Source organism: Arvicanthis niloticus, chromosome 19, assembly GCF_011762505.2.
Source record: "Arvicanthis niloticus isolate mArvNil1 chromosome 19, mArvNil1.pat.X, whole genome shotgun sequence".
In the NCBI taxonomy this organism is placed as follows: Eukaryota; Metazoa; Chordata; class Mammalia; order Rodentia; family Muridae; genus Arvicanthis; species Arvicanthis niloticus.
In genome coordinates, this window is record NC_047676.1 from 30,111,356 (window position 1) to 30,137,849 (window position 26,494).

At 41.5% G+C, this 26,494-nt stretch overlaps 1 protein-coding gene across 3 annotated transcripts in view; it reads left to right on the forward strand.

Annotated features, from left to right (window-relative positions):
- Egflam (EGF like, fibronectin type III and laminin G domains) overlaps positions 1 to 26,494 on the forward strand; it is a 182,754-nt gene that overhangs the window by 103,144 nt on the left and 53,116 nt on the right. The gene's annotated exons all lie outside the window — the stretch shown is intronic.

Genomic DNA, 26,494 nt, shown 5'->3' on the forward strand with positions numbered 1-26,494 from the left:
CAGTTCATCTTGAAACCCTGTGGGGTGGGCTAAGACCTCCCCCAGACTCTTCAGGTTAGTGATTGCCTGCCAGATCGAGGACTGTCCACTGAATGTGGTGAACACCTGTAATCTCATCCGTTGGATGACTGGAGAAGGAGGAACAGTGTAAATTTAAGGCCAGCTTAGGGTGCTAAGAGCCTGTACTAAAACAAACGGGGTGTTCAAGTAATATCGGCCCTCTGGGTGGTGGCCAGCACATCTCAGAACAGATGTTGGCATGCTAGCATCTTGAGGGTTGAGTTGACTGTGTAAGTTCTCATGGTGCCTCTGGGGATCTGGAGGAAGCTTAGGGCCAATGTTGAACAAATAAACGCAGGCTTTTCTTCAAAGTCAAATAATGTCTCTGGTCTGGGGTTCAGCAAGCTGTCACACGATGTCAAAAGCCTGAAGGGTTCAGGCAAGCATGTCAAGTCCAGCCCAACCCAGCCCGGCCCAGCTTCAAAGTCTTTGTACTTTGGAAGTAGGGTCACATCTACATAAACCTAGAAGCATGGGTAGTGAGGACTTAGAAGGGAGATGTTGAAGAGCCCCATACTCGGGAGACCCTTCCTCAAGCCTCCGGAATCGCGACCCCCCCAAAATCACAAGAAACCATACCTGGATGCAATCAGCAGAGGTTTATTAGGGGAGGAGCCGGCGGTCAAAAACGACATGCTCTTTAGCTCCAAGAGCAGGGTTTTTGGCCACGTGTGGTGGGTTAAAGGGTCTTTTATAGCATGGGGTGGGGGGAGGAAGGCATTTTCGCGCGCTTACACATGATTGGATATTTCAAACATCAGCAACTTGCAGAACTGGCAGAACTTGTAGAAACTCGGACCTCCCAGAAAAGGGAGGGAGAGAGAAGTAAACACCAGATAGCCCATTACTCAGTTGGGCTTGTTTGGACTTGTCTGGGCACGCCCTTGCATGCCTTTATTTTTTTGTCACCCTGCCCCTGCAGGAGCTTAATATTTTTATTATGACTATATTTAACAAATTGTTGGTGGTCTTTGCTGACCATGAATTTTTGTTATTGTTACAATGCTGCTTTCAAATTTTGTTCTCACATTCCCTACTCCTTTAGTTTGGAATAACTTTAATCTTAAAGTTAACGATCAGTATCTTCTATCTTGTCTCTTATAATCTCATCTCTTTGTCTTAACATCATTAATTGAACAGTATCTATTTTAGTTTTAACAAAAGCTAGCAATCTATTTATGACACATGGGCCTAAACCTAAAAGTAAAAAAATAATTATTATCAAGAGACCGGCCACAACAGAGAGTAGGGTCATCAACCTCAAGGGCACTTATTGAACTAACTTTGTTGTGTCTCTCTATCTGTCTCTGGTCTAATCTTTCTCTAAGTCTCTGCATTGAGTCTTAGACTACCCCAGTGTGATCAGCATAAAAACAACAATCTTCTTTGAGGGCTGCATATAGTCCTCTATCTTTAAGAAACAGCAAGTCTAATCTTTTTCTGTTCTGCAGAACAATATCTGAAAGGGAAGTACTGATTGTTCTAAGGCTCTCAAATCTATATCAATGGCAGCTCTTAGCTATTGGAAATAACAGGGTGTCTGTATTAGTGTAGTAGTACCTGTTTTCATTTCTGCGGCCACTCCAAGTCTCAGTATGATAGCTAGGGTCAAAGAAATAGGCTCTCTGCAGAAGTGTCTAGGGCGTATCTCAAACTCACATTTAAAAATGCCTTCAGGGTGGTAATAAACCTAGGAGACTAGCTAGACAAGTACACAATAATCTTTGACCTCATCAAGGACAGAAGTAGATATATAAAGGGTTAATCTTGGACTGTAAATTCACCATTTATCATTTTTAGGCACTAAGTATCTGTTATCAGGACTCCTTGGGCTCTATTTTACTGACTAGGGGTCTCAAAGCACCTTTTTTTTTCTTTGTAACACACTTTTAAAGTTGTCTTCTGACTTTTCCACATTTTGTGGCACATAGCTGTCTATATATATATAAAATCACATATATAATAAAGAGAAATTGCAAAAGGAACAAATCTATATAACTCTAGATTCACATTTCAACTTCAATCTTGTAATCACAAGCTGTCATTTAACCTTGGGTGTACACACACTAAGTCCCACCCTCCAAGGCAGGATTTTCCCTGTGCCTCTGGGGTGGTCTCAGGAGTCAAGGCCTGCTGCTTCTTTAGCCTTGTAGAATAGCAGAAGACCTGGAGCTAAAGAGTAGGGGGTTGTTCAGGCATCTGGATCTTCTCCAGTTGGCATCAGTCACAGGTGGTGATGGTGAACTTTAAGGAGGTCGGATGGTCCACAGCACCAGGAACAGTCTTTTAGTACCCTGAAAAATCATTTCTCACACAAATGGGCATTCTGGGTATGGAGCAAGGACAAGGGACACTCTAGCCAGCGCCAGTTCCCAAGGGTAGTTTAATTTTAGGGTCCTGTATATTCTCTCTACCTGTCCTGAGCTTTGGAGACAATATAAACAGTGGATCTATAATTCCTGTCTTATCTTAAAACTGCTCTCTGATTTAATTACCTAGGACACTTGAAACCTCGGGAAGGTCCCTATTCTAGGCTGTTTTCTCCTAGGTATTTCTTGTTTATTCTAAGTCTTATTATTTCTCTGGCTCAGAACCTAAGGTCCCTTATACGCTTTAAGTCTCTCGGCTACTTGGTTGTACTCATATTTATAAGAGTCCATCTGTGTATTTAGCCTGGTAAATCCTTTGCTTTCTGGGGAGTATAGTTCTTCCTTCTTGTGTGCACTATTATCTCTTTTTTCTCTAGATAGTATCTGGCAGGATGGCTAGCAGTCTGAGTTCTTTCTCTTATTCTGTGCTTTAAGTGAGGCCATCTCTTAGGCCCACAACTGGAACAGGCTCCCATATCAAGACACTTGATTTGTCCAGTTATTGTCTCAGGCCACTGAGTCTCCTCCCTTTTGGTGTCCTGGGCAACGAGTACTCACAGTTGCTGGCTTCATCAGGGTTTTCTCTCTTGGTATGTAGTCCTGCAGACATGTGCTGTGGCAACAAAAGCATACCTGTTGTCCATGCCGATGTTGGTCTTCTTGTCAGCCCCAAGTTCCAAGGTTGTTCTCTGCACTGATGATCTCAGGGGTAGGGAGTCAGTCCAGATGACATTTGTGTCCACCACAGTAGTGCTGGCTTGCCTCTGACCAGCATGGAGAAAACTGCTCCCATCTGTAAAACACGTTACCTCGGCTCCCGGCTGGAGTCAGTAGGTGAAGCCTTTCCTCTATCCGTGAGTTCTTGTCAGTTAGTTGCAGCCTGTCTGGGCCCCAATCCTGGGGAGTAAGTCTCAACCCAACAGAGGGTAGGAACAGTCTAGGATGACCATAAATGAATGGGATACCCAGCCCATCTCTTAGTCCACCATTTTCGGGTAGTCCATAAATATATTTTGGCCCATTGGCCTGGAGGAGGACCCTGTCTATCTTAATCGCTGTCTTTACACAGAGCTAATATCTTCACCATCTGGGATGTTTTTCAAGGCCTGGGATTTCTTGGCCCTGGCTTTTATTTGTTAGGGCACTCTTGGACCCGAAGCTGGCTCCTTCACTTGTAATGTGCACACTGGTTTTTTTTTTTTTTTTTTTTTTTTTTTTTTTTTTTTTTTTTTTTTTTTTTTTCTCTAGACTATCTTTTTCACTCTTTTTCTCTAGACTTTCACAGCAACTTACAGTAAACCTTTTATTTTTTAATCTCTTCTCTATTCTTTTCTTTTAGACTTTCCCAGCAACTTTTCTCTACTCCTTAACCTTCTCTGACTTACTATTACCACCAATAATTTTAACCCTGTCTATGATCTCATCTATCTTATCTTTTTTTTTTCTTTTACTCTTTTCCTTTTTCCCTGATATAGTATAGTATATTTCCTAAATCTTTCAATGACTCATTTTGTAGTCTCTCTAGCCTCTGAAGCCTTGTCTACACTGACAGAATGTCTCTAGCTCTCTCAAGATCTGTCAATGGAATCTGGCGTGGGCCTTTGGGTGTCTCTTACCTTCTGTAACCCACTGTTGACCACAGCCTGATCAATTGATGGGGTCCCCATGTCTGAGAGAACATTCTTTTCGGTGTCTTCTCTTGTTTTCTACTCCTGAAGGCCAGAACCTATAAGGGTCTTGTGGAAGAAAGGCTCTTATCTTATTTATTACTTTAATTACCTGTAAAAGCAGTAAATAGTCTTTTAGGACTCTGTACAAACTAATGTATCTGTGAGGCTGCATGACTGCTGTTTATATTATATTAGAGACCACAACCTAATTTAGTCTGTAAACAGTACCTTGTCCACAGGTGTAATGTGAGCTCACCTCTGAAGCTCTAAGAAAGAAATCAAATCAGAACGAATAGCCTTATCTATAGCATTTCACAGTAAGGACTATTACGATGTTTAAAGGTTTACACAGTATTAACATTTTTTTTAAAAAGCAACTTGAGTTACATTTGACACTTATTTGAATTTAACTTTTAACAAAATAGAAACTTTGGTAGAAGTGATATATAACAAGAACAACAAAGTAAACATTTTTATGTCTAACATAAGAGCACAAGTCTTTACCACTTTTTTAATTTTATCTTGTCAAAACTCTCATCTTTGAATCAAATCTTAATAAAAATCTCATATAAATAATGAAATTGTCTCAAACAGTAATGGCTAGAAAATTTATCAAAACTGAAGCATGCATATATATATATATATATATATATATATATATATATATATATATATATTGACTCAGGACAGCCTGTAACTTTTAAGCTGTAATTTTAGAAAAAAACAAAATATATTTTTTTTTTATTAAACTGGGAAAAAATCATTGTCAATTTTTTTATTATAGAAGCTAAAAAAACTGTTGCCCCCCCCCCCTTTCTTTTTTTTTTTTTTTCTGCTTTCTGCTGGTGCCCTTCTCCTAGCCACAAAGCAGGGCGAATTATCAGTTTTTTTGTGTAAAAGAAGACTGCCTCACAAGTAAGTTTTAAACTAAAATTAAGTAAGCAGTTTTAACCAGTTTTTTTTTTTTTTTTTTTTTTTTTTTAAAACAATTATAACTTTCAGGTGAATAATCTTGCTGCGGCTGTTTTATCCAGCATGGCTCAAGGAAGATGTCTGTCTCCTCCGCCAGGTTTTTTTATCATCTGGGCTCTACCTATTTTTATAGGCAGCAGATGGAAAGCTGCCAATTTGTTACAGCAGCGACCTTGGGGTCCCCTGCATAGCCACACACACACTCAATTAGGTAGCTGTTGTATCCTATCTCCTCCGTAGCCTCCGCTAACAGCAGAGAAACAGAATCTTTTCTTGGCTATAAGCTGTGAGACAGGACCTGCTTGTCTTACTGCTCTGCAGCAGCACTCACCAGCTGCTCTATCTCTTTTTAACTTAGGATGTTTTACACAGTAATTTCAGTCCAGAAGGAAAGAAAAGAAACGACGATCGTCAGTCAGAGTCTAAGAACATATAAACTAAATAACACAGATTACTCACCCCTGCCACGGGCGGCACAGAAAACACAGATAGCTCACCCCTGCCACGGGTGGCATAAACAACACAGATATCACACCCCTGCCACGGGTGGCACAGAAAACACAGACAAACACACCCGGCCACGTCGGCCAAACGCGACCTCAGACGGAGAAGCACACCACGTCTTCTCCTCCAGATGGAGACTCCGTCTCCCAGATTCAGAAACTCAACAGTTGAATCTCTCAACCGCCCGGCCGAATCCCTCGACCGTCAGATGGTCAAATCCCTTGACCTAGCTGGCTCTCCCAGCTCTTCTAGGGCGTCCCCTAGGGTTGTAGCCTGTCCGCGGGTCCACAGACACAGAAACCAAAACACAGAGACATAGACAGCAGCGCTGCACTCAGACACACTCTACTCATTGTCTCCTCTCGAAACGAATGGTTTACTGCCCCTCACGAGACAGAAACAGCTGCCAGTCCAAACCGAAGTGCACTTTTCAGAAACCAAATAATCTAGACAGACGGGCACAAACAACTTAGAAATCAAATAACTTAAACAAACCTAGACAAAACAGCACGAAATTTAGGCAACCCTATCACACGAGAAAGCAGACGATTTGGACAAAAGGTCACACAACAACTAGACAGAAAAAAAAACGCGGTGTCCCTTTACCTCCCAGCGTGGTTCTTGGATTAAGGTGGTCGCATATCCCGGACGAGCCCCCAAATGAAGAGCCCCATACTCGGGAGACCCTTCCTCAAGCCTCCGGAATCGCGACCCCCCCAAAATCACAAGAAACCATACCTGGATGCAATCAGCAGAGGTTTATTAGGGGAGGAGCCGGCGGTCAAAAACGACATGCTCTTTAGCTCCAAGAGCAGGGTTTTTGGCCACGTGTGGTGGGTTAAAGGGTCTTTTATAGCATGGGGTGGGGGGAGGAAGGCATTTTCGCGCGCTTACACATGATTGGATATTTCAAACATCAGCAACTTGCAGAACTGGCAGAACTTGTAGAAACTCGGACCTCCCAGAAAAGGGAGGGAGAGAGAAGTAAACACCAGATAGCCCATTACTCAGTTGGGCTTGTTTGGACTTGTCTGGGCACGCCCTTGCATGCCTTTATTTTTTTGTCACCCTGCCCCTGCAGGAGCTTAATATTTTTATTATGACTATATTTAACAAATTGTTGGTGGTCTTTGCTGACCATGAATTTTTGTTATTGTTACAATGCTGCTTTCAAATTTTGTTCTCACAATGTAAGCACATTTTGTTTGAAAGGCCCATGTCTTTGCAGTTCCACACAGGAATTCCTCAAGAACCCTGTAGCTGCTGCGGGCCTGTTTGTCCAAGAGAGGGGCTCCAAAGGGAAAGCTTACTCTGAGTAGCTGATTTTCCATTGGCTTACACAAAGCCCTATTTTATATTAGGATCTGAATAAGTACCCCCAGCTTTCCTGATAGCAGTCTTCCAAGGCTAATGCTCTTCCCAGGAGGATATTCACCAGGGCTTGCAAGTCCCGAAGATTTGTGCTCTGCTAAACAGAGCACCCATCCTATAACCTTCAAGGTCGAGTGTCCCCTCTTCAAATTGAGTTGTTGCAGTTGCAGGGGGGGGGGGGCGCTCACTTCATTAACCACTCCCTGTCTCTCTACTTCCCCACCACGAAAATTATTGAGTTATCTCAAATAATTCAGGCTAGCCTCAAATTCCTTATGTAGCTAAGGATACCCAGAACTTCTGATCCCTTCCTACGTGCTGGAATTGCAGGTATGTACTACCATGCCCACTTTATCCCATGCTGGGAATTAAACCCAGGGCTTCATTCATGCGAAGCAAGCACTGTAGCACCTGGGGTATATTCTCCGCTCATAATATTAACAAACATTGTGAAATACATAGAAATCTGCTGCTCCTACATGGGTATGGCTCCTCAAATTAGGATAACAGGAGTAGGCTCCACCAGCTGAGTCACTGCATGGAAACATAAGAGTGTGCTTGCTGTAAATGATGCTCCAGATGAGCTTGTCCTAGGCTGTATTACTTCCCTCAGAAAACCCCTTTAGTCTAGCACATTTTTGTTTTTAATTTGGTATTAGTTGTAAACTATATCGCTTCCAAAACACATTTTTTTTTCTGTACAGAAATTATATACTTGCCAACTAGCATTATGTGAGTTAATGACTTTGAAGTATCAGGGTTGACACTGGAGAGTCTGCTGTATGAGCCAGGCCTCGTGCTGACTGCAGTACTTGTGTGAAATCCATTAATCTCTCCCAGAAACTTGGGGGAGGGGGGGAGGAGGGATAGCATCCTATTCATATAGATGGAGAAAAATAGCATCTCTGAACGATTTCTGATTTTCCCAAGACCGCTAATTATGAAGGCGGTATATGAAATTGGGTTTGCTGACTGTGTAGCTACTTCTCCAAATCTGACTCGGATCAATGGATTCACTCTCCTAGCACACAGCAGCATAGGAGAGATTCAGTCAGTCATTCAGTAAAGGATGGGCTAGACCGTGTAGACTCTAAAAAATGGGGTGGTGCTGGCAGCACAGGACCCAATTTGTGACATTTGCATTTCTTTTCTTTTCTTTTTTTAATAAAACAAATATTCCTTTTTCATAAGTCTTCCTCTTTGTACCCCTTTGCAGTTATATTTCCACTCCACGCTCCATTCTTAACCCCTGACAACCAGTCTTGCATTCCACCATTCATCTGATATTATCATTTGGGGGATGTTGTGTGAGTTGAGTTGTAACTATAGTATTAGGACATCTTAGCTGCTCCTAGATCTGGCAGATAGTGATGGGAGGCCAGGGTCCAGCCTGTTCTCAGCCAAAGTGAAGACAAGGGTGGTTTGGGTGGAGGCTTGACAGGTGTATACCTCATCTGCCTCAGGCTTGATCAAACACAGAACAGAATGGGAAGAAAAAAATTAATTAAGACTCAAGTATCTGGTCCTCTCTTGAGAAACATAGTTTTGTTGATCACTCTAAGTGATGATGCCCTGCCCGGCATTTGTCTCAGGCCTCTCACGGGAGGGAGGCACCTCACTATTCAGCTCCTGTGTTATTTCCATGAGGAGATGAGAATCAAGTAAATACATATTTAAAAAGACTGAAGTTCTTTTCTCTCGCTCCTTATCCCATCCTGCTGTATTTCTTTTTAATTCCGTGAGAGGAACGGCAACAACGTTATAATTTGCCTTTAATCTTGTAAATGACTAGCTGATATGCCAGGCTGGGGGCGTTGTAGGACATGCACCCACCCCATCTGTCGGTCACGTACCTCTGAGCATCGTGCTTGGCGCAGTCAGGAAGCATAAAGGCAGGAAATAAAGGACATGAATAATAGATAAGGGGGAAATAAAGCATATGTATTTTTTTTCATAGACAAAGATTGAAGAAAATCTAATACATGTATAACCAATTCTGAGATTATATAACATCCCCGAGGAGGACTGTGGACCTTAGCACCCCAAATAATTTTGTTTCTAATGTTCCATCCTTGTAATATAGTCAGAGAAGGATCAATACGTTCTTTACTGAGGTGGGTCTGAGGTCCTCAGGACATTCCCCCATAGATATATTCTTCTTGCTCCAGCCAATAGTCATTTTTGCTCTCCCTGCCTCAGGCCTTTGGCACCTGCTCTTTCCTCAGCATGGAGTTTTCTTCCCTCAGATCTTTCTGTGGTTCTGGCAGCCCCCTCTATTTCTGCTTTCAGGTCATAGCTCAGTTCCTTAGCCTTCTGCTATTACCCCTCCCCTGCTTCTTCTTCTCTCCAGCAATGCCACTGTCTGGAACTATTGTGTGCATTTTCTTATGTGTATTTCCCATGACAATACCCTCCTTGTTGGTCAATGCTGACTGCCCAATGCCTTCCGCCATGTCACCACTCAATAAATGCTATTGAGTTCATTGTGCCCAATGCCTTCCGCCATGTCACCACTCAATAAATGCTATTGAGTTCATGTGAAAACCAACAGGCTGGTTTTCGGGTTGAGTAACTGTGCGGCTCATATCAAAGCAGAAGCAGGCAAGGGTAATCTAGAAGACCATATAGGCCCATACGGGCTACCCAGTGGGAAAAGTCTTAGACAAAGACATTGAAGCCCCCAGAACTACAATGCATAGAAATGAAGGAAAAGTAAACAGGAAAAAAGAAGAGGGGAAGGGGAGGGAGAGAGGAATGGAGAAAGTAGTCCCAGTAAATTTAAGTTCAAGGCACTAGGGATGGGGAGAGGACTTGCTGATGGGGCATTAGAAGGAATATTTACATCCTACTCCAAACCAAGCCTTCAGTTCTCTCCTGTGCTCGTTCTTAACCATCAGAATAAGCTCGAATGTTTCTTTATCAGCTTTGCCTTTGCTCCTACAAAGTTTCACTGTAGCCTCGGATCTTCATAGACGTCGTAGAAGTGGTTTGTCTGGGGTTTTGACATCTCCTCAAATCCAAGGTTTTCTACAGTTTTAGACCTTCCCCTTCCAGTGATCTAAGACAGACACACATGGCTTCAGTTAATCGGATTTCTACACTGAGTGCTCCTCCCACCCTTCCCGGTGTCTGGTGATGTCTGTTCCTGTTTTTGATTGTTCGGTGTCTATGTGTGACTCTGGCTTTTGCCTGCTTTTGCTCTGAGATTGGGATCTTTACCTTTTTTTTTTCCCTTTTCAACTCTCTTCCTAGAGACCGGCTTTAGTGTGCTAGGGTTCTCACGCGTATGCTACATGTATAACCACAGGACAGAGTTTGCCTCTCCCCAGTCTCAAGTAAGATTTTCTATTTGGTAGTGGTGCTTCAAATTGACTGTAGCAAGAGTGCAGACAGGAAGCACATGGAGACAAGTGCATGAAAGACCTGTAGGAACCAATCAGGAACTATTCTGAAATTCATGGTATCACTTCCCAGCATTCCCGATAGCCTGATGCATATGAAAAACCCTTGCCAGTGGAGCTTTAACTGCCCTGCAAGCCCTGTTGCCTTTACAAAAAAAAAAAAAAAAAAAAAATCTAGAAGACAATTCTGGGTTGAGAAATGTATAGATTCTCAAGATCCCGTATGTTCTCTTTTCCTCAGTTTCCCCATTTCTATGACCAGTATAGTAATGGCTGCTGAAGGTAGTGATCTCTGATTCCTAGGATTGTTTTAAGAAAATGCATTTAGAGTGGAGATGGTGATTTCTGCTCCTTCTTCAAGTGATACAACATGTTAATGGTTATCGGTTGTTTCCTCTATGAGTAATTACTGAATGGTAGACGGTCGAGAGGAACCATCACTGAGTCTATTATCTTTTCTTTTATGACATCATATCCTGAGCGCTAGCTATCATACAGGAAAACAACAGCAGAGTTCCAGGACTCAAAAACACGAGTCCAAGAAAAAAAAATCTGTTGACCAGAAAGTGGAGGGATGAAAGAAGTCATATGAGTTGGGGACATTGGTATCCTTGGGGTGGGTTTTGGTGGGCATAGGAGTGAGGGATTTCTTTTATCCTCTAACATTTTCTTAATTGAGTCCATGAGATAAGTGACGAACAGACATAATAACAGGAGAAAAGGTCTATAGACCTACCACCCACACAGAGCCACCACCAAAAAGTAGAGGTGAACCCCACCTACACTCCCATTGAGACCAATAATCATGTGTACCCTCTTAGCATGACAGGTAAGCTAGGTCTCCAATGGAGGTCCTTCTAGGAAAAGCATCCACAGGAAGTGACCTTTCCCCTTTGATGTTCCTAAAGCGTTTTTAGGTGTTAGTAATAGGCACATCTAGGTCGTCATCCCCTGGAAGACCTCTGCTGGACTGCTTAGCTCTAAAAGACTTCCTTGAAGGACACCAACAGCTAAAACCACATGGGTAGGAGGCACCGTGCACTCTGAAAACAACAAAATCCCACGTCCTCCATACCAGTAGCTTTAGATTGCTGGTCATGTTGTTGCAAATGCTAAAGAGATTGTAGCAGGAGTTCAAGGCTAGCCTAGGCTATGGCTGGGGACATAGCTTAGTTGGAAGAGTGTTTGGGTAATATTCACACAGTCCTGAGTTTGATTCCCAGAACCACATAAATGGTACAATGGCACATTCTTGTAATCCCAGTTCTCAAGAGGTAAAGGCAAGAGCATTAGACACCGGCAGTCATCCTTCCTATATAAGGACTTCTAGGCCAACCTAGGCAAGAGATCTTGCCTCAAAACCAAAAGCAAACAAAATAAATCAGACAAACAAACAAATACCAAAAGCCTCAAGGAGAATTAAAACCTAACAGAGCACAGAATTATACTCTTGTTTGTGATTCTAGTTCTGATATATATATATATATATATCCCCAAAGTCAGCCACACACTCAGACAAGAATCTAAATTTTTCTATGAAGGTCTAGTTAGTAAATATTTTAGGCTTTAGACTCAGCTATTGTTGAAGATATATATAGTATGCATGAGTGTGCACCAATAAAAGTTAATTTATAGACACTGAAATCTGAATTTCTTATGTTTGTGCGCCATCAAAAATTTATTCTTTAAAATCCTAAAAATGCCAAAACTATCATCCATCCATAAACAAGGCACGTGAGCTGTCTTTGTCCTGTGGACTTGTTTGTTGAGCTCTGTACTGTAGTCCTGGGATTTATCTTCCAAAGTTTAAGAGTCTTTAAGAAATTTGGGGAGTTCTTTTTTTTAAGTAGCATTTTTTTTTAAGCTTGGAAGAAGCCAATTGGCACATAAAAATAAAATTATTCCCATGGCAGAGCTCCGCAATTGAATTTTTCAAGAATATTCTTAAAGAAGGGACCTGAGAGCCTCAACCCAGCAGCTGAGAGGAGTTGCACTGCTTCATTTGAAAAAGAAGGAGAAACACAGGGAGGGGAGAGCGGCTGCTGGGCTCTTCTCCAGGATGGAGGAGAGAGAGGCCTGTAAATTAGAGCTCCATGGATTTGTAAATCTTTAGAATGTAAGATGGAAGCAGAGTCTGGATGAGGAACAAATCACTGGTTTCACTCCTAGCGGACAAACCTGCATTTTTAAGTGTGTATCCGCGCATAAACATAACTGCAAATGTGATTTTACATTCAGGGTGCCCGCTGCAGTAATCGCTCTATTGATTTGCTAATGCCTGGATTCATGTAAATCTGAATTACACCCATTTGCACAACTTTATTGGCTTTGAGGGGAATGATTCACCTCACTGTTTAAATACCTGATACCTATTAATTGCCCTCTGGAGGCCTCTGTGCATGCTATCATACATTTATTTATAATCAGCACACCCGTATTTTATCCTCTTGCTAGAGAGAAAAGACAAATTGAAGCAAATGATAAGAAAATATGATTTCTCAAACCCAAGGCGAACCCCATACTCTGCCCTGAGCCACAACAGTTTTCTGTTGGGTTTATCACGATGTGGGAAATGTAGCGTTTCTCTCACACTCAGGTGGACCCCAGCTTTGGAGTTAAGAAGTCAAATGCTCACAGTCACACAGACTTCTACAGAGTCAGTGCCCTCATGACTCTCATGTTGCAAATTAAAGGAGTGACATTTGTGAACCATAAAGGGATGGGTTTTAGGAATCAATTTATTACAAATTCATAGGTGAGAGCCTAAGAAAAGAGGGGAAGCTTCCCAGAGCACAGGGAAGAGCTGAGCAGGGCAGTGTGTGGGTCTGGGGCCAGAGAGAGGAAGCCACCCCCAAGAGGAATAGTATAGTCAAATAGAGCAACAGAATGGTGCCTGTTATATGGGTTATAGATTGTGTGTGTCTGTGTGTGTGTGTGTGTGTGTGTGTCTGTGTGTCTGTGTGTCTGTGTGTGTGTGCATGTGTGTGTGTCTATATGTGTGTATGTATGCCACACACATACACATGTGGAAGAGAAAAAGAAGGGTGGTTCAAGGTACCAGCAAGAAATCTGATATGGTTACACTTACAAAGCAATCTACACACCCATCAACAGGCATCTCTTTAGACATATGTGGCGGAACTTTACAGTAGAACACACCATCCTTCTTAAGTTAATGAGACAGGCCTATATTTATTTATATTTCAATATTTTTGTAGCAAAACAGAGCACATGTTCTATGACCTCAATATTCAGTTAAAATTCTAGCAGATATTCTATAATAAAATGTTATCTTCGGACACTAAGGTTAGAGAAAATTTACAGTTTGGGTTTTAAAAGCGTTTTATGTTGTTGGGTTTTTTTTTTTTTTTTTTTTTTTTTTTTTTTTTTTTTTTTTTTTCTACTAAGCATTATAGAGCCTAAAGCCCATTTCTATTTAGAAACAAGTATGGTATTTCTGTCTTGGGATTTAATGTGTTGATTTTCTTAGCCTCATTCAAGTGATTTTGCTAAAATCTAAGCGAAGACTTTAAACTCTGTTCAACCACTGGCTCCGGCTCTCCCAGAATCCTCATGTTGCTCTGAGAAACAGCCAAGTTCAGTGGCTTCCAGTCACCTTCAGACCCTAGTCAGCCCTTGCCAACCGTACCCGGCCTATTTAGGTAGGTTCCCTCCCCTCCATCCCATACTTGCAATGATAGAGCATCTTCCCTGAACACCCAGAGGACCAGTTCTCCTTTTTTTTCCCTCCTTTAATTAATTTATTTATTCACTTTACATCCCAATCACAGCTTTCTCTCCTCCCAGGCCCCCACCTTACAAGCCCCTCTCCTCCATCTCCTTCTCCCCTTATCCTGCCAAAAGGGGAGGCCCCTGTAGGTACCAAGACACCCCAGCACAACAATATACTGCAGGATCGGGCATATCCTCTCCCACTGAGGCCAAACAAGAAAACCCGTTAAGGAAAGAGGATCCACAGGCAGGCAATAGAGTCGGGGCTGCTAGCTTTTACAAGACAGCATATGCATTTTAAAAATTGTAAGGGACCAGTTCTTAAGGTGAAGTAAAAACCTACTAAGGGATTTAGTGTGGAAATCAGTCACCAACTGATTTCCATGCAGATCTGCCAGTGAGTAACCTTGAGAAGGCTACTAATGCTTACAGACCTGTTTCCTTCTGTGCAAAGCAGAGGTGATCCCTCTCCAGCTCTGTGAGTAAAAACCTCAGTACACAGAGGCCTGGCTGGTGAGTTCATTATTGCCTATGTTCAGGGCAATATGCTAAATATACAGATAGATGATAAACTTTTGCCCTAAATTTAAGCAAATGGAATACACACACACACACACACACACACACACACACTCACACACACACATGCAAACACACATACACGCATGTACACTCACACACACATGCTTACACACACACATACGCACATATAGACTCACAAACACATGCGTACACACACATATGGATGGATACAGTTCACATGCACATGAACATTCATGTGTTTACATATGGAGGTTCAAGGTTGATGTTGGGGATCATCTCCAAGCAGTCTTCAAACTTACTGTTTGCGGGCAGATTCTCTCAAGAAAACCCAGATTCCCCCAGTATGACTAGTCCTGCTAGCCAGCTTGCTCTAAGGCTCCCCTGCCACTTCCTTCCTAGGCCAGAATTAGAGACAGGCTGCCACACCCACTCATCATTTTACCTGGCCTTGCTTACATGGGAAGTGTTTTAACTGCTGAGCCATCTTCCCAAAACCTTCCCCTGACCCATCCCTTTATTCCCCACCCCACCCCCACCACAAAGGACAAAGAAGTCACCTGTTGTAAGGATGTGCCTTTAAGGTCAGGTCTCCAGCTGGTATTCTTCAGGCTAGGCTTGCCTCCCTGACCTCATGCTAAAGCATCTGTGGGAAAGGAAATCATCTCCCTTCATCTATATGTCTAGAGTACTTCTTTTTCACTTGCAGTTAGTGTGGTTCACAGTTATACAAGAATCTGAACTTGAAGCCATGATACAAAAAGCTGCCCCTGTGCACCTATCAAAGGCCTGGACCTGAGGATGAAGGACACCATCAGACAAGGAATAGCTGGTGATCTTAACATCCCACAAGATCCCTGAGGCTCTTTTCTCTTTTAAAAATGAGCAAACCTTCCCTTCCAGATAAGATGGAGGATTAGCTACCTTTGCCTGACTTGGTGAAAGAGTCAGAATGAGGACACGGAGGCCCTCTTCCTACAAGAGAAAAAGCCGAAGAGGAGAGAGATGTGCCCATACCCAGATTCTCTCTGGAAATATGCCAAACCATATTACTTCCTCTGTTTGGGGTCAGTGGTATTCATCAGAGATGTTCTGTTTTTTTTCCCTGGATGTAGATACCACAAGACTGGCAAATAGGAGAGATACTGACCAGACTGCAGAGACACTCCTAGAACCTAAATACATCCTTTTTGGTATAGATAACTGGGGGGGAGGGGGGGCACGGGAGGGAAGGTGTGCAGATGGAGGAGGGAGAGTGTTGGAGGAGGTTGAAACTGAGATTCTCCACAGGTCTTCTGGAGTAAATCCCTAAGGAGATACCGTCCCTGCTACTTTAGTTAACTTCCCCCTATGAGATTGCTACAGAGCAAGAGAAGTGAGCTGTTGAGGTTTCACTGATGAACAAGGCCAGGAAGACCACCCAGACATAGAGGTAAACACAGATGGGCAGGTCTTCCGCAGCCTCAGCCCCACTCACAAAAAGGACAGTCCCTCACTTTACCACCCAGTGTGCAGCTATGTTGACAACAGCAAGTGGAAGCTGCAGACCCCAGAATTCTGGAAACAATAGAAATCCCCTTAAGGAAGGACATACTGAAGGTGTTTGAAGTATAGAGACTAGCATCCTTCCTGCAGAAGGAATTATGGGAAAAAGGGGAAACAAACCTACACCACCCAATAGGAACAAACACTGACTGGGATTCTATATTCTATTTTACTTCATTAACTATTATTATTATTCCTTTAATTTATTTTTGCTTTGAAAACATCTAAATTTCTGCACATCAACAGTTTGGCTGTTTTGCCTTGTATCTCATCTGAACTGGCCTCTGTGACAGTTCTTTTTTTTTTTCCCAGCACCTATTCTTAAAATATTTTCTCTGTTTCTCATATGTCTAACTTGTGTATTTTCTTCCTATTTACTTTTTCTTTTCACCTTTCCCAATCCCCCCTAATCAACAATTTAATCACTGATAACTTTATCTTTAAAAAAAAAAGTTTTAAACTTCATTTCCTCCAACCAGTACCTTAGTGCTGCTGTCTCTGAATCTCACTGGGGCGGGGCATATATACATATATACATATATACATATATACATATATACATATATACATATATACATATATACATATATACATATATACATATATACATATATACATGTATACATATATACATATATACATATATACACATATACACATATACACATATACACATATACACATATACACATATACACATATACACATATACACATATACACATATACACATATATACATATACACATATATACATATATACATATATACATATATACATATATACATATATACATATATACATATATACATATATACATATATACATGTATACATGTATACATGTATACATATATACATATATACATGTATACATGTATACATATATACATATATACATATATACATATATACATGTATACATGTATACACATGTACACATGTACACATATACACATATACACATATACACATATACATATCCCTCAGGTAGGAATACACACACACACACAATATATATATATATATATATATATATATATATATATGCAATAACAATGAAAGAAAGGCCATAAATTTGAGAGTGGGGAGAGATATATGGAAAGGTTTGCTGGGAGGGAAGGGAAGGGAAAAATATTGTAACTACCTTATAATATTTTCAAACCCCAAGATTAAACTTTTGTCTCCAAAAGCACACTTCACAGACAAAGGTGTCCACAAACTGAGGGTCAAAGCATGAAAATCAATTTACCAAGCATATGGAAACTGAAAGGCAGCTGGCATAGCCATTCTAATATCAGACATAACAGATTTCAAATCAAATTAGCCAGAAGACATAAAGAAAACCACTACATACTAATAAAGTAGAAAATGAATCAAGAAAATATAATATTTGTTCAACAATTATTGAGGCTCTCAAGTAATGAAACAAATACTGAAAGACATGAAAGTCAGACAGGATCTGACACAATAGTAGTGGAACACATTGATAACCCATTCCAATCTTCAGAAGGTCTTTTAAATTAAAAACCAATGAAGAGACTTCAGAGTTAAACTATATTATAGATAACTGTATTTAACAGATATCAACAGGACATTCTACACAATAGATGCAGAGAACACCTTCCTTTCAGTGGCCCATAGAATCTCCTTTAAAATCAATTAATGAATATAAAGCCAATAGAAATAATTCTTGTGTTTTATCTGATCATAACACTTGAAACTAACAGCAATAAAAAACGTCAGAAACTACAAAGGTACTTAAAGGTGGAACAATTTGAATGAACAGTGGGTCATTGGAGGATCAAGGAGAAAACATTTTAACCTATAGAATCAAAGGAAAATGAATGAATAACTTACCAAACTTGTGAAATATAGCTAAGGTCATCCCAAGTGTAAAGTGTGTGCATATAAGTGCTTACATACAAAGAATTGTCACAGTGTCAAACAAATAACCTAATAATTCACGGCAAGTTTCTATAAAGACGAGAAGCCAGACCTAGATGCCATACAAAGCAGGAAATAATAAATATTAGACCATAATTTCCTGAAACGGAGATTGAAAGAATGAGATACACAATCGATTCAAGCTTTTGTTCTTTGAAATCTAAGACTGACAAACTTCTCAGCAAACAAACCACAAGGATGAGAGAGAACATGCCAACTGATAAAATTGGGGATGAAAGGGGAATTAGTACAACAGACTCGAATGAAATGCACAGGTTCATTGGGAGCTAGTTGAAAAATCTTATATTTCAAAAAGCTGTAAAATCAATAATAAGCATAGTTTCCAAAATACATTTGACCTGCTATAATTATGTCCAGCTTAAGTCCACAACAAGTAACGGCATTGAAGCAATAGTTAAAAGTCTCCCGCAGAGAAAAACCCAGAACCAGGCAAGCTCATGTCTTAGTTTCCCAAGCTTTTAAGGAAATGCTAAAGACCTAATTACATTAACACTTTTCAAACTGTTCTACAAAATAAAAAGTGAAGGAATACTACCAAACTCATTCTACAATGCTGAAACTTGAGGATGTGTCTACTTGTGTAATAGTGGCACAACTATTAGGGGGCTAACTAACTGCTTTATGCTTGGATTCCAGACATACTCAGGAGGAGAGAACCCACATCTTGTACTGTAAATGCAGTCAAAAACATTCATAGACACTAGGGAGAACCGTATTACTGGTTTTTAGTTAAATCAACATAGCATCAAGCTACCTTCTAACTCTCTGTTTATACCCACATACAAGTGATACTCTCCACTTTAATCTGAGAAACTTCTCTTTGTGGCAAATGGTGTTAGTGCAAAGACACACGACTGCTCACAGTGCTGACTAGTGAGTGTCCCGCCCTAAATGAGAAATTTGGGTCACTTCCCGTAAGGCTCTGAAAACATCATGGGGTGGGGAAGAATGTAAGAACTAGCAGAGAGGGAGACGGACTATTTATGATATGTCATCTGAGTGTATGACACAGCCATTGACATCACAAATGCACAGAAGCTGAGGTTACCTAGACTGGTCCTGTACAAAATTAGCCATGTCAACCATCATGGATGTGGGAGGGATTCATGAGGTCATATATCCTTATACTGAGCTATTGGCTACTCAGAGATGCTAAGAGAGGGACAGACAATGCTCTTCAGTTGGGCACTCACCAATGAATCCACCGAACCTATGACACAAGAGGAAATCCTATTTTTTTTTAACCCATTTGCACAAGGTTCTCTATATGAGGGGTATGTGTGTAAAATCAGAAAGCGGACCATGAAGAGATAAAAGGAGATCTTAAGGGGAGGGAAAGGACAGATGAATATGTGTGTGATGACCAGTATTGTTTACTTGACAAGATCCAGAACCACCAAAGGGGTAAGCCCTTGGGTAAACCTGTGGAAGATTTTTTAGATTAGGCTAATTGAGATGGGAAGACCCACCCCAAATATGAGAGATAATTGTCTTAGGGTTTTACTGCTGTGAACAGACACCATGACCAAGGCAAGTCCTATGAAAGACAACATTCAATTGGGGCTGGCTTACAGGTTCAGAGGTTCAGCCCATCATCATCAAGGCAGGAACATGGCAACATCCAGGAAGGCATGGTGCAGAAGGAGCTGAGAATATAACATCTTCATCTGAAGGCTGTTAGCAGAATACTGACTTCCAGGCAGCTGGGACAAGGGTATTAAAGCCCACACCCACAGTGACACATATACTCCAACAAGGCCAAATCTCCCAACAGTACCCACTCCCTGAGCCAAGTGTATACAAACCATCACAGTAATGCTCTATAGTCTGGGGGGGGTCCTAGACCCAATTCAAAAGAGAAAGCAGGGGCAGTGGTTAAGAGCACTGGCTGCTTTTGCAGAGAACCCAGGTTTGATTCCCAGTGCCCACAACTGTCATTACTCCAGGTCCAGGAAAACTGGTGTCCTCTTCTGGTCTCTTCTAGCACCAGGCATCCAGGCATGCATGCCTTACACACATGCAGGCAAAGCACTCATATATGTAAAATATCAACCAACCAATCGATCAATCAATAATTTGAGAGAAAAAGAAATTAAGTGAGGAGCCAGTGTTTTCTTGCTCCCTCCTTTCTGTTTGTGGGTGCAGTATGACAAGCTGCTTCAAGTTCCAGACATCACCTGCCTTCCATGACGTTCCCTCAAAATATGAGCAAAAGAATCTTCCTTTATTAAGTTGCGTCTGTTAGATGTTTTATTACATAATGCAACATGTGTCATGGAAACAGAGGAGAGAGGACCAGCAGGAAGAGACAGGAGTGGAAAAGGGGACTAGAAAGAACAGAAAGTTATGAAAAGATGTAATGAGACCCAGTATTCTGTGGGAAATTAGGAATAACTAAAGAGAGGGGGCTGGGGAGGGTTCTGTCCGATATTTTCTTTGTCCCAAACTTGAATAGAAAATTGATGCTGTGTTAAAGAAGAGAGGTAATGCTCTGGGGCTCAGGTCCCCTTCCCCCAGGAGAAGACCCACTGACATCTCTCTTACCTAAATTTACACAAGTTCTGGCCTTCGTCTACGGCTTTCTGTGAACTATAAGATGGCCACAGGCGTAATAGGAAGTTAAATCACTACCCTCCTCGGCTCTGGCTTGCCAAACTGTAAGCAGATTCATTTTCCTATACTAATTTCTGTTTCCTAGTTCTTTGAGAAATTGAGACAGCAGGTGTATGGCCCCAAGAACCTGGTTATGCCTACTTCTCGTTCACACTGTTTGTTCTAAGTGTGGATTGTTGTCAGCCATCACTGAGCTCCAGTATAGACCACACTTTAAAAATCTATGTCTCCGTTTGACACAGTGAACTGCTTCTCCCATCAAAGTTTTGATCACTTGATCAATAAAAGACTGCAGAGGCCAGCAGGGGACTAGGAGACTCCAAGACTTAGCATAGGACCACCCCACAGCTCTAGGGAGTGTCTTCCAACAGGTGGCGGTAGTTTACAAGTCAGCCAGCAGGTGGCGATAGCTCCTAGACTTCCAGAGCAGGAAGAGCAGGGCGCACCAGAATAGCCTGAATTAAATAAAGACTGGAGAAGTTCCACCAGATTGCCCTGGAGCCAGGTTTCTCCTTTGCTTAAGTAGTCCCAGCCACAGTGGGGCTATACTTTAAAATCTACATTATAGTTTTTAATCCAAATGAAAAGTTCACAAGTTTATAACTAAGAACCCATAGTTTTGTGTTTTGTTTTGTTTTGTTTCTGTTTAAGGTAAAATATGCTAAAGGTTGTCATGTCTAGAAAGTGTTGCGACAATGAAAATAATCGATTAGAATGGCTGAAAACAAGCTAAAAATCCAAGCCACAGGCTACCTTCACCCTGTTCTTCGTGTATAACCACTCCCTAGCTGGAGTCACCCGAAAATCACTTTATTGAAGAAAGGACAGCATCTGGTTTCTGAGCGATCTTAGTTAGGGTTTCTATTGCTGTGATGAAACATCACAACCAAAGAGCAAGAGAGGGAGGAAAGGATTTATTCAGTTTGTACTTCCATATCAGAGTCCATCGCTAAGGGAAGGCAGGATAAGAACTCAAGTGGGGCTGGAAAGTGAAGGCAGGAGTTGATGCAGTGGCCGTGGAGGGTGTTGCTTACTGGCCCACTTCCCCTGGCTTGCTTAGCCTGCTTTCTTATAAAACCCAGGACTACCAGTCTGGGCATGACACCACCCACCATGAGCTGGGCCCTTACTTATCAATCACTAATTGAGAAAATGCCTTACAGCTGGATCTCATGGCGGCATTTCTTCAACCGAGGCTCTTTTCTCTCTGATGCCTCTAGGCTCTCTGATGGTTCATCATAGAAGGGCCTATAATGACTGCTTTTTCCTGCTTGAGGGCTCATTCGCACAGTTCTAAATCTTTAATGTTTAATGCCTGTTTAATGCCAGGCAATTTCTGGGTACCACAGTATTAGCAGTAAATAATGAAGCCAGTGTCGCTGCCGTCATAGAGCTTACTTAAGAGGATCTACCTTGGTCAGTAAGGAATATATATATATATATATATATATATATATATGACTCATTTTATATATATATATACACATATATATATATGTATATATACATATATATGTGTATATATATATAATGAGGGGGGGCTATTGATATATTCCATAAGTAATGCATCAGTAATGATTAACACTAGGGGCAAAGACTGAGATAAAGTACCAAGTCACTATCAGGTTGTATGGCTGGCTCTAAACCTCCCAGTCACTAACATCCCTCTAATGCATCTTGACCTCCCCTGTTGCAGAACCCAATTTGTGTGCATGGTTGGGACACCACATGCAAGGGTAGAGTCACTTCTCATTATCTTCTCCTGAGCTTCTCGCCCATCTCCACTGACTCCTTTTTGGAGCCACAGGTTGTCATGTCTATAATCCTAAGTGCAGACTTTCTACATCAGCTTTCTGAGCTGCCCTTGCAGTGACAAGATGTTATTTCCTCAACAAGAAGCGTTGAGGTTCCATTCCCACCTCAGTATGTGTAGGAACACTTCCTGACTCAGGTGTCCACTGTGCCCTTCTGCAAGCTTCAGCTGCTCCAGCAGGATTCCTATCATAAATGGAAGACCTTGTGCAGTTTGGTACTGCACCCTAAGAGTTAGTTGTAAATCTGAGGGAGATTAATAAACACCTGCTTCTGGCCTCCACAGGCACATATACATGCACACAAGTGCGTGCACACACACACACACACACACACACACACGTATACCATGTACATTTATATATAATTTAAAATAAAAATTTGAAAAGCAAGGGAGTGAGTGTGTGTGTGTGTGTGTGTGTGTGTGTGTGTGTTTTCAGTGTCTCACCCTTGCTGAACTAGAACTTTATATTCTTAGGCCATTTGGCTCAATTTTTAACAATATTGCTTATGGCCCACTGAACTGTTTTCACAGCCCTCAAGTGTCCTGAAGTCTGTAGGTTGAATGACACTGGATCAAGTACATCAGGAAATTAAGTGGAGTTTTGTGGAAAGTATATACTAACATCTAAAGGCACAGAGGAAGGGACCATTAGTTACGTCTATGAAACTTTTGGCAAGTTTCTTTTGGAAGGAGCTGAAGCTTTGAGCCAAGAGTTCATGGTCAAGCCCAGTGATTACATGCATCTAAAACACCTTGAATGCCTGTGTTTGCATGGCATGCAATGCGAGCAAACATACCCTAGAGTGGAGAGGAGGGCCGTGGTAGCCTTGTGGTGAGGACTCTGGGAAGTCGATTTGTCACATATCTTACAGTGAGATGATGTTTGGGGGTGGCTGCTAAACATTGGGCTGCATTTTTCCAGAAGGCCAAGGATGAGGAGCATGAGATCCTGCTGAACAGGGCTTTTGATTCATTGTTAAATAAAGTCTAGAAAAGAGAGTATGCGTGGACATTGTTCAGACACAAAAGGGTTAAGATAAAGGCATAAGATAAAACCTAGCTCCACACCTGCTAATGTGAAACTTCACCCCTAACTAATGTAAAGGCCACCTCTTCAATCTCTTATTTAAAATAGTGTAAGTTCCAGCCCCAGTTGACTCTACTACATACATTCTTTCTGGCTTTTGGGCAGGAGTTCTAGCAGATGGTAGACCAGTTGTACCAATTGATCCCAGGGTCTCTATGGTTTTTTATATCCTTTCTCCCCACTTGCTTGGCTATTTGGTACTTTCTCAGTACTTTTAACCATTGAGCCATCTCTCCAGCCCTATTCGGTACTTTCTCAAGGTGAAAGTTTAAAAACACTGTAGAAACTATTCCATCAGAAAGCAACTTGTGGTGGATTCTGTTTGTTATTCAGACAGTGAGCTCTCTGCCTTAGCAGTTCATGATTTTCTTTCTGATGGAGGTGGCTTTGTGATGGTTCATGCTCAGAAACCCTCTGCCACACCTCAAGTTCCTCTCTGGCTCAGTCTTGCTTTAATCAATATGCCAATACTTATTTGAACATGAGAGGAGATTACTCTTGTTTCTATTTTTTTTTGTTTTTGAAAAGGTTTCTTGGGCACAGATTAATCTCATGGCCCAGAGAGAGGCTGGCTTGCTCTTGTCACAGACTGTCTGGAGTTTTCAATTACTGTTGAGTATGATTATGGATCAGAGAGAGGCTTTAGCCCAAGTGTATTCTCTGGGGTAAAACTGGCTTTGCTTGCACGAACAGAGAAGTATTCAAGTCAGTGAAGACTGAGGCTGCGACCCTGCCAGCTTAGTGGCCACTGATCTACTCCAACAAGAAGGAGTTTACTTGTTGCTTATACCCATAAAAGCATGGGCTTAGTCAAGGACTCTGACTGCGTAGCTGGTCCTTAATGCCCTTAGACTCTGTAGCTGCAGATTCAACCAACAGCAGATGGGAAATATTTGGGTTGGGGAAGATTGTGTCTGTATTAAAGACACAAAGACTTGGTTTTCCTGCCACTGTTCTCAAATGTTGTGTGACTTTTCCTCGTAAGAACATGAAAAGTAAACCAATGTTTATTCACCGGAGATAGGACATCTAGGACAGCCCTCCCTGCCCCCTAAGAAGAATTCCATCTAAGGCTATTTTAGTGAAGCAGTAAGTTGTATTGAGGGTTTGTACAGGAATGTGCATACAGGGTTATTTACAAGAGTGTGGGAGGCTCAAAGGCAGATGGGGGGACCAGACTCAAAAGCTTTGGTCCCTGAGATTTCATGAACAACTTGTGGGAAGCCCCACTGAGGAGTCCGCCCTCCCCCCAGCCGTTCCTCCCTGCTTACACAGTCCTAGGAAGAGACCTTGTGAGCACGATAGCTCTCTAAGTTTCCTGGATGCTCTAACTTCTGTTTACTTCCTGAATCTTACTTTCTGCTTTCCTCCTTCCAGGAGGGGATGCTTCAGATCTGGGTAAACAGTTATACACCATCTGAGCAATGCAGTACTGTGTATATAACATTTCCATTGAAGTAGGTACTATAAAGAATCTACAGGGGGCTTGAAATACGCAAGAGTCCATAGAGCAGATGCACACACTGTGCCATTTTGTATAAGAGACTTGAACACCCATAGGTTGACTGTCAATGGACACCAAGGTTCTACTCCATAGTTAAGTCATGGTATTTAACCACCATGTGAATAAGTTGAGGAAATAGATACATTTCAGTTGTTTTTTTTTTTTTTTAAATGCAAGATTGAGATCTTGTGGGCTCCTCCCGTCTATGTACTTCAAGGACTATAGGCAACTAAGGAATGCTGAGAGTCAGAGAAATAGTTTTCTCCAGGGAAGAGCACACCCACCAGTCATCTAATACAAAATGGTCAGCCCTGAACATAGACATTTGAGTAACATTATACAGACCAATAGGGTATATTTAGGAATGAGTATATGTATATGTGTATATGTATATGTGTATATATATATATATATATGTATATATATATACACATATACATATATATATCAGCAATTTTAATGAAGAAAGAGATCATGATATTGAAAGAGACTAAGGAAAGGTACAAGCGAGAGTTTGGAGGGAGGAAATGAAAAGAGAAATGATAAATGATATAAATACAATCTCAAAAATGGGCTAGAAATATGGCTGTATGTAAAGTGCTTCCTTTGTAAGCATGAGGATCAGAGCCCAGATCTTCATCATCGGTTGAGAAACCCAGGTGCAATGACACATACCTATAACCATAGCATTGGGAGACAGACAGCTGGATACCAGGGCCTTGCTGGCATGATAGTCTAGTCAAAATGGCCAACAACAGATTCAGTGAGAGGACCTGGATCAAGAAATAGGGTGGAAAGCAGACTAGGGAGACACGCCCCCCCCCAAGTGACACTTTGCCTCCACACATGCGAGCACAAGCAAGTGCACCTGTGCACACACTATGTAAAATGTATGGTACAATGACAATAATTCAAATAGACATAGCCAGTAGAAATCACACCCCAATGAGGTAGGCAACCAGGCATTTTGGATCTCACTTGTAATCCCAGCACTTGGAGGCTAAGGCAGGAGGATTGCCATGAGTTTGGGTCATCTTAGGCTACATATTGAGTTCCAGGCCAACCTGGCTTCTGAGTGAGACCATGCATTCTGGATATTACTGAATGTAAAGCTTTCTATTGGAGTCTAATAATAACTTAATATAATTATTATCTAATAATTAGACCAAGAGAAGTAAAAAATGATTTTTTAAACTAGGTGCAGTTGTAATAAGAAATTGCTAAAATTCAAGCATAGCAATGAATAATAGCAAGTTTCAAAATGGTTCTATTATACGTGAGGAATTATATTTTTGTGTAGCTAGATTCTTTTTTACTGTTCCCTATTAAAAATTAAAGGCATC